Source organism: Sapajus apella, unplaced genomic scaffold (assembly GCF_009761245.1).
Source record: "Sapajus apella isolate SASKATOON/1434 unplaced genomic scaffold, GSC_monkey_1.0 scaffold1830, whole genome shotgun sequence".
Classification (NCBI taxonomy): domain Eukaryota; kingdom Metazoa; phylum Chordata; class Mammalia; order Primates; family Cebidae; genus Sapajus; species Sapajus apella.
In genome coordinates, this window is record NW_022438756.1 from 1 (window position 1) to 12,432 (window position 12,432).

Below are 12,432 nucleotides of genomic sequence, written 5' to 3' on the forward strand. Positions count from 1 at the left end.
TCCCACCCTCTCCCTATGAGGTTCTGCATCTCACCACTGTCCCGAAGCATCTGGGTCAAGTCTTCCGCCAGGGCCAGGGCCACTGCCTCCTCAGTGCTTTTGGGCCAACGTCCTTGCAGCCAAGCCTGAATTACCTTTGGTGGCAGGGCCAGCACCTGCTCCTTGGTGCGAACCTCTTGCTTCAGCCAGTGCCAACAGAGCTCTTGGAAGCAATGGAGTGCATCCTGCAGTCCCCCAGCCAGTTCCTCCTGGGGGCTGCCCTTGCCAGCATTCTGGGGAAAGGGCTCAGACTGAGGGCTATCCTCCTGCAGTACAGCTTCCTGCACCCAGGAGTGATCTTCCAGGATCACGATGGTGACCTCCTCCTCCTCCTGTCTGTCTTTCTCTTGAGGTACCTGGACCAATGGGCTAGGTGGAGTGGTCACTCTGGGTGTCTCTGCAGCCATCGTCCACGGTCCTGGGGCAATCACTTACGTGTCAAGCCGTGAATCTCTGTCTTCTCCATCCAGGGTCTGGGGTAAAGCACCTCCCTCCTCAAATCTCAACAAGTAGTCCCACTGAGAGGCAAAAAAGAGCACCATAATCACCAAGTAGACTGTCCTAAAGCAATCTAACTCACAAGAGCCCAGGTAAGACCACCAAGTGGTCCTTACATGTGCAACCTATAGACACTTCCTATTCCTCTTAAAGGAAAAATGACTTATTCCTGAAAACACCTCTTTCTGTGGCAAGAGAAGTTAGGAAGTATCACAAGCACAAAAAATACAGCATTGTTCCTTTCAAAGCACCAAAGATGATTCATCATTAGCCATCAGGGAAATGCAAATCAAAACTGCAGTGGGGTACTAATTTACACCCACTAGGATGACTACAGGTAGAAAAGATAACATTGTTGACAAGCATGTGGAAAAGCTGAAACCCTCATACACGTATGTACACTGCTTATACATTGCTAGTGGTAATGTAAAATGGTGCAGTTACTATAGAAAACAGTCTGGTTGTTCCTGAAAAGATTAAACAGTTACCGTATGACCCATTCCACGCCTGAGAAAAATGATAACGTGTCCATACAAAAACTGATACGTAAATAGCAGCATTATTCATAATAGCCAAAAGTGGAAACAAATGTCTTTCAGCTGGTAAATGAATAAAATGTGGTATATCCATACAGTGGAGTATTATTTGGCAGTGAAAAGGAGTTATGTGATGATACGTGCTACGGCATGGATGAACCTAGACAACATTACACTGAGTGATAGAAGCCAGACACAAAAAGCCACATATGCTAGGACTGTCTTTGTATGAGATCCCTAGAACAGGCAAATCTATGGAGATAGGAAATAAGCTAGGGTGGGTTAGAGGGAAGTGGGCAGTGACTGCCAAGGGTGTGGGGTTTCTTTGAGGAATGAAAAAAAATGTTCTGGTTGACTGTGGTGGTGGTTGCACAACTCTGTGACTATACTAACAGCCACTGACATGTATACTTCAAACAGGTCAACCGTGGTATGTGAACTATATCTCAATAGAAACTGTTACTTACAAGAAAAGGGTCCATCAGGACTTGCAACCCTGTAGCACGGGACCAAATGAGAGGAGAGGCAAGCAAGCAGGAACATCTGGTCCATCCTGCCACACACCAAAGGCAACGTGAATGCAGAAGGAAGAAAGCTACGCCTCATACATGGGACCATCAACAGGACAGGCCAAACACCTAGACTCCATTACTACCTCAATTAACGCAAAGCAACTTCCAGTCAAATTCAAAGGTGTCTCAATTAACAGCCCCTGACTCCCTGTCTTCCAGAGTCTTCTCCCACCTCCTAATGTCCTCGGTCTTATTTACTCCAACGTGATTTTTTACTACACCTATTCACAAGGTATAATAAAAGGCTGATAAAAGAGAAACATTGGCCAGGCGCAGTGGCTCATGCCTATAATCCCAGCACTTTGGGAGGCCAAGGAGGTTCGATCACCTGAGGTCGGGAGTTGAGGTCAGGAGTTCGAGACCAGCCTGACCAACATGGAGAAATTCCATCTGTACTAAAAATACAAAATTAGTCAGGCATGGTGGTGCATGCCTGTAATCCCAGCTACTCAGAAGGCTGAGGCAGGAGAATCCCTTGAACCCGGGAAGATCATGCCATTGCACTCCAGCCTGGGCAAGAAGAGTGAAACTTCATCTCAAAGAGAATAAAAAAAAAAAAGAAAGAGAAGCATTGATTAGGCTGATAAAAGAGAAATACTGATCAGCTGCAGTCTCATAGCTAGTCGAGAGTTGAAAACATGGAGGCAGTAAAATGGATAAAGGAGGGTGTGACGGGTTACAGAAGGACAAAAGGAAAATGTTTCAATGGGAAATGAGGGGAAACTCAATCCATTCCACTATAGAGAGGGAGGACTGACTCTCCTTAACCTAGCACCCTTTCTTCAGTGGGTCCTTCCTTCCTTCCCATTCCTTTCCCTCCCTCCCTCCATCCTCCCTGCCTATTTTCCTTCCTTCCTTTTTTTCTCTCTCTTTTTCAGATGGAGTCTCCCTCTGTCGCTCAGGCTGGAGTGCAGCGGCACTGTCTCAGCTCACTGCACCCTCCGCCTCCCTAGTAGTTGGGACCACAGGTGCGCATCACCACACCTGGCTAGTTTTTGTACTTTTAGCAGAGATGGGGTTTCCCCATGTTGGCCAAGCTGGCCTGAAACCCCCAGCCTCAAGTGATCCACCCACCCTGGCCTCCCAAAGTGCTGGCATTACAGGCATGAGCCACCATGCCCAGCCAGACATTACAATGAATAATTACCAGCTTTAGCACTGGGCTCTGAGAACACTAGGAATTAAAAATTAGCAACTTCAGAAGAATCCTGGATATTAAAACAACTGACCTCAAAGTATATACTTGGGGGCAAATTGAAATAGTATGAAGAACTAAACCCGGAACACCATGTTATGGGCCACTGCTATAGACTGAACATTGACTGTGTCCCCCATGACTTCAATGTATACACTGAAATCCCAGCCCCTAACCCCCCATGTAGTGGTACTAGGAGATGAGGCCTTTGACAGGTGATTAGGTCATGAGGACAGAGCTCTCACGAATGGGATTAGTATCTTATAAGACAGAAGAGTTCTGAAGCACTCCCTCAGCCCTTCCCCTTCTACCATGGGAGGATGCAATGAGGAGGCGGTGGTCAGTGAACTAAGAAAGGGGCCCTACTAGACCACAAATCTGCCAGCACGTTGATCTTGGACTTCCGAGACTCCACCATAGTGAGAAATAAATTTCTATTGTTTCTAAGCCATGCTGTGTGTGTTTTTTTTGTTGTTGTTGTTCTGTTCTGTTTTTTGAGACAGAATCTTGCTCTGTCATCAAGGATGGAGTTCAATGGCACGATCTCAGCTCCCTGCAACCTCTGCTTGCCAGGTTCAAGCAATCCTTGTAATGTGTTCATGTTAAAGAGGCACTATTTAAATTACGTTACCGGGAATAATACCTCAGTCAATGCTGCTGTTCCTCCCCCACCCTCCCCGAGATGGAGTTTTGCTCTTGTTGCCCAGGCTGGAGTGCAATGGCGCAATCTCAGCTCACTGCAACCTCTGTCTCCTGGTTGAAGCGATTATCTTGCTTCAGCCCCCTGAGCAGCTGGGATTACAGGCATCTGCCACCACACCCAGCTAATTTTGTATTTTTAGTAGAGGTGGGGCTTCACCATGTTGGCCACACTGATCTTGAACTACCAATATGGTGATCCACACGCCTCAGCCTCCCAAAGTGCTGTGATTACAGGTGTGAGCCACCGCGCCTGGCTATGGGTTTTTTTGATGCGTAGAGAGATCACCTAATAAAACTGGTATGTCAGAAGGGAAAAAAAAGGAAGATAAAACAATTTAGTCATTCATCTCAAAATTCTACAATTGTTGCTATAAACAAGTTATATTAAAAAGGAATTTATGGCCAGGCACGTTGGCTTATGCCTGTAATCCCAGCACTTAGGGAGGCCAAGGCTAGAGGCTTGCTTCAGCCCAGGAGGAACCTGGACGACAGAGTGAGACCCTATCTCTACAAAAATAAAATCAGCCAGGTGTAATGACGTGTGCTTGTAGTCTCAGCTACTTAGGAGGTAGAGGTGGGAGGATCGCTTGAGCCAGGGGTTCAAGGGTGCAGTGATCTGTGATCAAGTCACTGTACTCCAGCCTAGGTGACAGAGTGAAACCCTGTCTCTAATTTTTTAAAAGGATTTTACAAAAGAGTAAGTGAATGAATCACATTATAGGGGATGCGTAAGATGCAGGATGAATTAAAAAACGTGACAGATGCTAAAGTTAAAGGTGTATGTGAAGTGTTTGAATAAAATGTTCACTAAATATCTGTTAATGGATTACATATGAGGCTTTCAATATATAATCAAATTTACACATTAAATAGTACAGTCATTTGACCATTTCATCTGTATCCCTAGACATTTATGTATACATAAGTTGTCCACAATTTCCCCAGATACAGATGGAGAAATCAGAGGTCACTTAAAATCAAAGTTCCCTTGTATTGATGCATATATACTCACCAAAGGAATTGGACTCTACAACCATAACTTTACAACTAAGGAGTAAAAGGAGAAATAATTTAATATCTATGAAGCACCTATAATATATCAGACCTTGCACTATCAGCATTCACGTAAGAATTTCATTTAATTTCCACTCGATACTGTGCGGTGGGCATTTGAGGACTTGCCTATGGTCATAGACTAGTGTGTAGCAAAATATGAACTGAAACCTAATCTCTCTGGTGTTGGAGTCTACTTTCATGCTACTATAGTGTTAGTAAGCTTCACTTTGGAAGAAGCTCAATTTCCCCCAGTGCACCTGGAAAGATGACCTTGATCTGTCTACCTGAGTATGGCCACTTTGCTTTGTTAGCTTCACTCTGGTTTGGTCCAGGCAGGGCACATCCCCGTAACGGTTCTTCTCTAGGTTTCCTGGAGACCTGAAGGAAATGAAACAAGCAAGAATAAAGAAAAAGTGGGAACAGTGTGTATGTACAAAGTCTGATCATGCAAAAGGAGTGTCAGTTACTCCAGGGGTGGAGACGTGGAAGCTTTTCAATCTCTGGCCCGTACAGTTTCACATCATTTAACATTTTTTATGGTAAGTACATACTACTTCTAAAAATAAACATATCTCCTTTGAAAAGAGAGACGGAGGCCAGGCACGGTGGCTCACACATTTACTCCCAAGACTTGGGGAGACAGGAGGATTGCTTGAGGCCAGGAGTTAGAGGTCAGCCTAGGAAACAGAGCAAGACCTTGTCTCTGTAAAGAAAAAAAAAAATGAAAATTAGCGGGGTGTGTGGTGGTACATGCCTGTAGTCCCAGCTATTCAGGAGGCTGAGGTGGGAGGATCGCCTGAGCCTGAGAAGTCGAGGCTGCAGTGAGCTGTGTTCACACTACTGCATTCCAGCCTGGGTGAAAGAGTGAGACCCTGTCTAGAAAATAAAAAACAAAGACGTTAACAGTTAGTCCTGAGCGGCAGGAACGCGGGTAGTAATTATCTTCTTTTCTGTATTTTAAAATACTCCCTCAAACATACACACAGAGCCTTCCACCACGAACTTACAAGATTTGTTCCCTAATACTGGTTACACAGAACTCCGAAAAGAAGTTCCATTCTGCATGTGAATTCCAACAACCAGGACTGGGGAGAAAGAGAGGTCTCATGGGACAGCCAGGTTGACAATGAGAGCCTTATTTAGTGGGACACTGACACAGTAGTGAAATACACTAAAGCACCGAGGGCACATTTGATCAGGCACCTTTTAAGGACAATTGGGACAGCGATGCAAGGATTCTTTCTCAGACCATCAGTGATGTCAGCTGCTTTATCAGCATCTCTCCTCTGGAGTGCTTTTCTCTGGGTGACTTCTGATGTGCCCCCAAGGGTGTTGTCCATGGGAAATTTGGTTTGTTCCTCAGCAGACAAGTGGGAAAGCTTCTTTGTATTGCTTCCAGAACCCGGACTGTTGCCAGATTGGTTTCTAAAACTACATCAAGCTGATGAGGAAGACAAAGGTATGCTTAGGACCCAAATCAGAATAGAATAGAATAATGGTTAGAAGAATAAGCTAGGGAGCCAGACTCCTTGGATTTGAATCCGGGTTTTGCTCTACTAGCTACATAGAACTGTTCCTTTATCAGTAAAATAGGGGTAACAGCACCTATTATTCTCATAAGCTTGTTTCTGGATTAAATGACAGAATCCACATAAAGTATTCAGCACAATACCTGGCATAAGAACCACAGGATTAAGTTGCATAAATGGTAGTTACTACCTCCATCGCCATCACCGCTAGTGTGTCCCATGCTTACGGCTACTGAGCTCAGAGCAGAGGAACCTAGCAGGAGATGACTTTACTGATACGTTTCCCTGAACTTTCCGGAATTGCTGAGATGCGTTATGAACAAAACAATCCCAAAAGGCCGCTGGGTCTTGAGAGATTATTGGTTTAGTTGAAATATTTAAATATATTCAAATACTTAAATATTCAGTAGCCTTGTTCTGCACCCACTAATAATAAGAGCAGTAACTATCATGCCATAAGGAGTTCACTGTTAAATCTGTGGGTAGCCACTGAAATTCTGACTGAACTCTTTAGACAAACTGGACTTCCCTTTTAGATAATGATAATGTAACTAGACACATAAACACACTGGGGATTTTGCCACTTTCAGTAGTACCCCTCCTGAAATAGGTGGTGTGGGGCCCTCTACCACCTCATTTATTCCCTCCACTCTTCCCTTCCTAACTACTTCAAAGTCAAGTCCCTGGGACAGGTGCAGGTGGCTCATGCTTGTAATCCCAGCACTTTGGGAGGCCAAATGGTGTGGGTCACTTTGAGACCAGCCTGGCCAACATGGTGAAACTCATCTCCACTAAAAATACAAAAAAATATTCAGGTGTAGTGGCATGCACCTGTAGTCCCTGCTACTTGGGAGGCTGAGGCAGCAGAATGGCTTGAACCCAGGAGGCAGAGGTTGCAGAGAGCCGAAATCATGCCACTGCACTCCAGCCTGGGAGACAGAGCAATACTATGTCCTAAAAGAAAAAAAAAACCCTCTCTCCAAAGGAGCCAAATCAGGCCAGGTGTGGTGGCACATGTCGGTAATTCCAGCACTTTGAGAGGCCAGGGTGGAGGGATCACTTGAGCCCAAGAATTTGAGACCAGCCTGGGTAATGTAGTAAAACACTGTCTCTATAATAAACAAAAAATTAGCTGTGGAGGGTGGGGAGAAAGGGGAGGGAGAGCATTAGGACAAACACGTAATGCATGTGGGGCTTAAAACCTGGATGACGGGTTGATAGGTGCAGCAAACCACCATGGACGTGTACACCTACGTAATAAACCTGCATGTCCTGCACATGTATCCCAGAACTTTAAAAAAAATATTAGCTGGGCATGGTGGCGCATGCCTGTAGTCCCAGCCACTCAGTGGCAGGTATGGGTGGGTGTCTGATGTGGGAAGATCACTTGAGCCCGAAAGGTTGAGGTTGCAGTGAACTATGATCGTGCCACTGCACTGCAGCCTGGGCAACAGAATGAGATGCTGTCTCAACACACCAAAAAAAAAAAAAAAAAAAAAAAAAGAGAAATCAAAACTAAAAACATGAAAGGAAAAGAAAGTACTATAGGCCTCGAGATACTGATTTTTTCACCATGTAAAACACAATAATATTAAAATGCCATTCAAAATCCAAACAACTATTATTCAGTCATCAATGGAAGATTTCAGTTAAAAGGGCTGGCTAAAGTGACCTAGATAAGTCACCTTTGACATAAAACATGTACTAATATATTTCACCAGTGCTTGAAGCATGGAAAGTAGCATACCAAGCAATGACCACAGAAGAATGTGAGCCTCTGGCTTTTCCATTTTAAAAAGCCAGGCCAGGTGCAGTGGCTCGTGCCTGTAATCCCAGCACTTTGGGAGGCCGAGGCAGGTGGATCATGAGGTCAAGAGATCAAGACTATCCTGGTCAACATGGCGAAACCCCGTCTCTACTAAAAACACAAAAATTAGCTGGGCATGGTGGTGTGCGCCTGTAGTCCCAGCTACTCAGGAGGCTGAGGAAGGAGAATCGCTTGAACCTGGGAGGCAGAGGTTGCAGTGAGCCAACATCAAGCCATTGCACTTCAGCCTGGGTGATAGAGTGAGATTCTGTCTCAAAACAAACAAGCAAATAAACAAAAAGCCAACCCCTCAGAGACAGGTATTGAGATAATCTTTCACTGAGCAACTCCCACTTCCCCAAACTTCAAATGCCAAAGAAGCTTGGACCTCAAAGCGTTCATCTTCACAACGATAAGTATGTTCTTTATATTGGGTCTTCTTGGAACTCACAAAGGTGGAGGCCTAAGGCCAGCAAAAGAAAGAAACCCAGGTATCATTTAAAACCTTTGAGTAGAAGAAGAGAGATTGAAAAAAAAATGCCTAAAAAAGCTTTCTGGTGATTAAAGATTTTCAATAAAATGACAAAACTCTAGGGGAGAAATAGGCAACTAACATTACTTCACAGATTTCAGCTTCATCTAATTTCCAAAAAGGTATTGGTAAGGAAAGGGTTCTGAAAATAGATGGAAAACATGAGGCCGGGTGCAGTAGCTCACGCCCGTAGTTCCAGTGCTTTGGGGGGACGAAGCAGGAAGATCACTTGAGGCCAGGAGGAGTTCAAGACCCCATCTTTACAAAAGTAAACCTTGTTTTTTGTTTTTTGAAGACTGAGTTTTGCTCTTGTTACTCAAGCTGGAGTGCAACGGCATGATCTTGGCTCACTGCAACCTCCGCCTCCTGGGTTCAAGCAATTCTGCCTCAGCCTCCAGAGTACCTGGGATTACAGGTGTGCACCACCACCCCTAGCTAATTTTGTGTTTTTAGTAGAGACGGGGTTTCTCCATGTTGTTTATGCTGTTCTCAAACTCCCAAACTCAGGTGATCCGCCCACCTTGGCCCCCCAAAGTATCAGGACAACAGGCATGATCCACTGTGTCAGGCCCAGTAAAAACTTTTATTTTTATATTTTTAGCTGGGTGTGGAGGCATGTGTCTAAGTCCCAGCTACTTGGGAGGGTCATTTGAGCCCTGGAGGTTGAGGCTGCTTTAAGCCATGATCACATCACTGCACTCCAGCCTGGGTGACAAAACGAAACCCTGTCTCAAAAACAAACAAAAAAATAGAAAACATTTTATTTTTCAAAAGGATTAAAAGCGTTCTTAATTTCATCATTCACATAATTTCTCAACCCTTGGTACTACCGCTCCCTTCCGGAGGGAGCTGAGAACCCAGGGGTGATCCCTGCTAGGGAAGGCCTTACCTCTTTACAGAGAGGAGTCTGTCCGGTACACTTGCCTGCTGGTAACTCTTTGGTAGGGCTCGATAGCTGGAGCCCAATCATTTACAAGAGGCGTAATCTATCTCCATGGCAATGCCCTCTGTGGCTTGCTCCTTTGGAAAAGTTTCCGGATGTACAGACTCCTTATAGCCCAGAAAGCTTTTAAACAAATGAAAGTCAGGGAATTTCCTGAAGAATCAAACCAAAAAGCGACAAGCAATCAGAGGCATGATACAGTCATGCTGAGGTATGACCACCACCATCTGGTTTCAGATCCAAAACCTGCTGCCAGGGACAAATTCTTTCCTGCCTAAGAAGCACTGCTTCTGAGCATCTGGTTTCCCCTTTTTCTAATACGCTCAGATCAGTTAAAGTGGTGATAAAGGAGTTGTACTGAAACGAGGCAAAATAACAAGCCATTCTTTCGATCAAGAATATTGCTTTAACGTTCTCATAATTCTTAGGTTGTCAAATACAGAAAAGATTCCAGGACTCTGGGAGAGAAAAGGCTGAGCGTGGTGGCTCAGGCTTGTAATCCCAGCACCTTGGGAGGCCGAGGCAGGCGGAGCACCTGAGGTCACAAGTTTGAGACCAGCCTAACCAACATGGAGAAACCCCGCCTCTATTAAAAATAGAAAATTAGCTGGGCATGGTGGTGCATGCCTGTAATCCCAGCTGCCTAACAGGCTGAGGCAGGAGAATCAGTGGAACCCAGGAGGCGGAGGTGGCAGTGAACCGAGATCGCACCATTGCACTCCAGCCTGGGCAACAAGAGTGACTGTCCATCTAAAAAAAAAAAAAAGATTCCAGAACTATGGGAGAGATTTTTCTCGATAAACATCCAGCACTGATCAGAAGATCAGGAGGCCACCAGTCTTGGACATTAGTCAATAAATACTTACTGCCCTCACTATCTTCTCACCTCTAGAGTTGGACTAGAAGACTTCTCGGGACTCTTTTGACACTAATATTTGAGTCAAAAGACCTATCTCCAGTAAATTAACTGTCTGTCACCTACTCTCACAAATCAAATACTACCGGGCCTCCATAACACGCATCAGAGCTAAGCCCCTCACTTCACTTACCCCAGGAAAGGAGAGACTAGCTGCACAAGAGGCTGAGTTGGGAGGGTTGCTTCAAGCCGTTCCCACACCACTGCATACCAGCCTGGGTGACAGAGTGAGTCCTAATGTAAAAGAAAGAAGAAGGAAGGGAGGGAGGGAGGAAGGGAGGGAGGGAGAGAGGGAGGGAAGGAAGAATAAAGGGCTGGGCACAGTGGCTCACACCTGTAACCCAGCACTTTGGGAGGCCGAAGTGGGCAGATCACTTGAGTAACGGAGTTCGAGACCAGACAGGGGAATATGGCAAAACCACATCTCTATGAAAAATATAAAAATTTAGCCAGGCGTGGTGGTGTGCACCTGTGGTCCCAGCTATTCAAGAGGCTGAAGTGAAAGGATCGCTTGAGCCCAGGAGACTGAGGCTGCAGAGAGACATGGTCATGTCACTGAACCCCAGCCTGGGTAACAGAATGAGACCTAATCTCAGTAAAAACACAAAAAAGAAAAAAATAAAATGGGGCTGCACACAGTGGCTAACACCTGTAACACTACAGTTTTGGAGGTGGAGGTGGCCAGATCACCTCATTTCAGAAGTTCGAGACCAGACTGGTCAACATGACAAAGCCCCATGTCTACCAAAAATACAAATAGCCAGGCATGGTGGGGTGCAGCTGTGGTCCCAGCTGTTCAAGAGACTGAGGTGGGAGGATCGGTTTAGCCAAAGAGGTTGAGGCTGTAACAAGCCGGGATCATGACACTGCACTCCAGCCTAAGCAACAGAGAGAGACCTAATCTCAATAAACAAATAAATAAGAAAAAGGGCTCATGCCTGTCAGCACCTTGGGAGGCCGAGGTGAGCACATGACTTGTGATCAGGAATTTGAGACCAGACTGGGCAACATGGCCAAACCCTAACTCTATTAAAAAAAAAAAAAATTAACCAGGCGTGGTGGTGTGCACTTGTGGTCTAAGGTTTTCAAGAGGCTGAGGTAAGAGGATCATATCTGCCCAGGAAGGTTAGGCTGCCGCAAGCTGTGGTCAAACGGCTGCACTCCAGCCTGGGTAACAGAGCAAGACCTGATCTCAAAAAAAAGAAAAAAAGGAAAAAAGGGCTGGGCACAGTGGCTCTCGGTGGTATCCCAGCATTTCGGGTGGCCGAGGTGGGCAGATAACTCGAGTTCAGGAGTTCAAGGCCAGAATGGGCAACATGGCAAAACCTCATCTCTACCAAAAATACAAAGAATGAGCCTGGTGGTGATATGCACCTGTGTTTTCAGCTACTCAAGAGGCTGAGGTGGGAGGATCGTTCAGCCGGGAGGTTGATGCAGCACGCGGGGACCACGCCGCTGCACTCCAGCCTGGGTAACAGAACGAGACCTTACCTCAAAGGGTAAAAAAAGGAAAGGAAGAAAAAAGGGCTGGGCACGATGGCTCAGGCTTACAGGCCGAGGTGGGAGGCTCGTTCGTGCCCGGGAGTTTCAGGCTGCAGCCAGGCGTGACCATGACATCGCACTCCAGCCTGGGTAACAGAGCAAATTCAAAAAAAAAGAGACGGCCGGGCACAACAGCTCAGGCCTGTAACCCAGCACTTGGAAAGGTCGAGGTCTTGGCTCACCCCCCCACACCCCCCTCCCATACCCGCCTCAGCCCAGGCTGGCGGGATCGCCCTGAGGCGGTGGCTGTCCGGACCCCAGGCCGCCGTCGGTGTGGGGCCAGCCGGGTGCACGGGCTTTCCTGCGTGCACACGTGTGCGGGGCCGAGCGAGGGGAGAGCGCGGTTCTGGGATGGCCTGTGTGCAGATGGGGGCCATGCACGGACGTGCAGGCGCGGGTTTGCATGCGCGGCGGCGGCCTGTGTGTCAGCCTGCTGGGTGCACGTGCGTCTCAGCGCCCCGGGAGGGGCTTGGGGACACCCGGAAGCCCTCCAGGTCGGGTGCAGCTGCAGCCTCAAAGCCAAGTCGGCTGTGGGCCCAGGCACCAGAGTCATGCTCAGGGCGGG

General features: G+C 46.6%; 1 pseudogene; it reads right to left on the reverse strand.

Moving 5' to 3' along the window:
- Nucleotides 1-6: 6 nt before the first annotated feature.
- On the reverse strand, nucleotides 7-446 carry LOC116547002 (annotated as a pseudogene).
- Nucleotides 447-12,432: the final 11,986 nt, after the last annotated feature.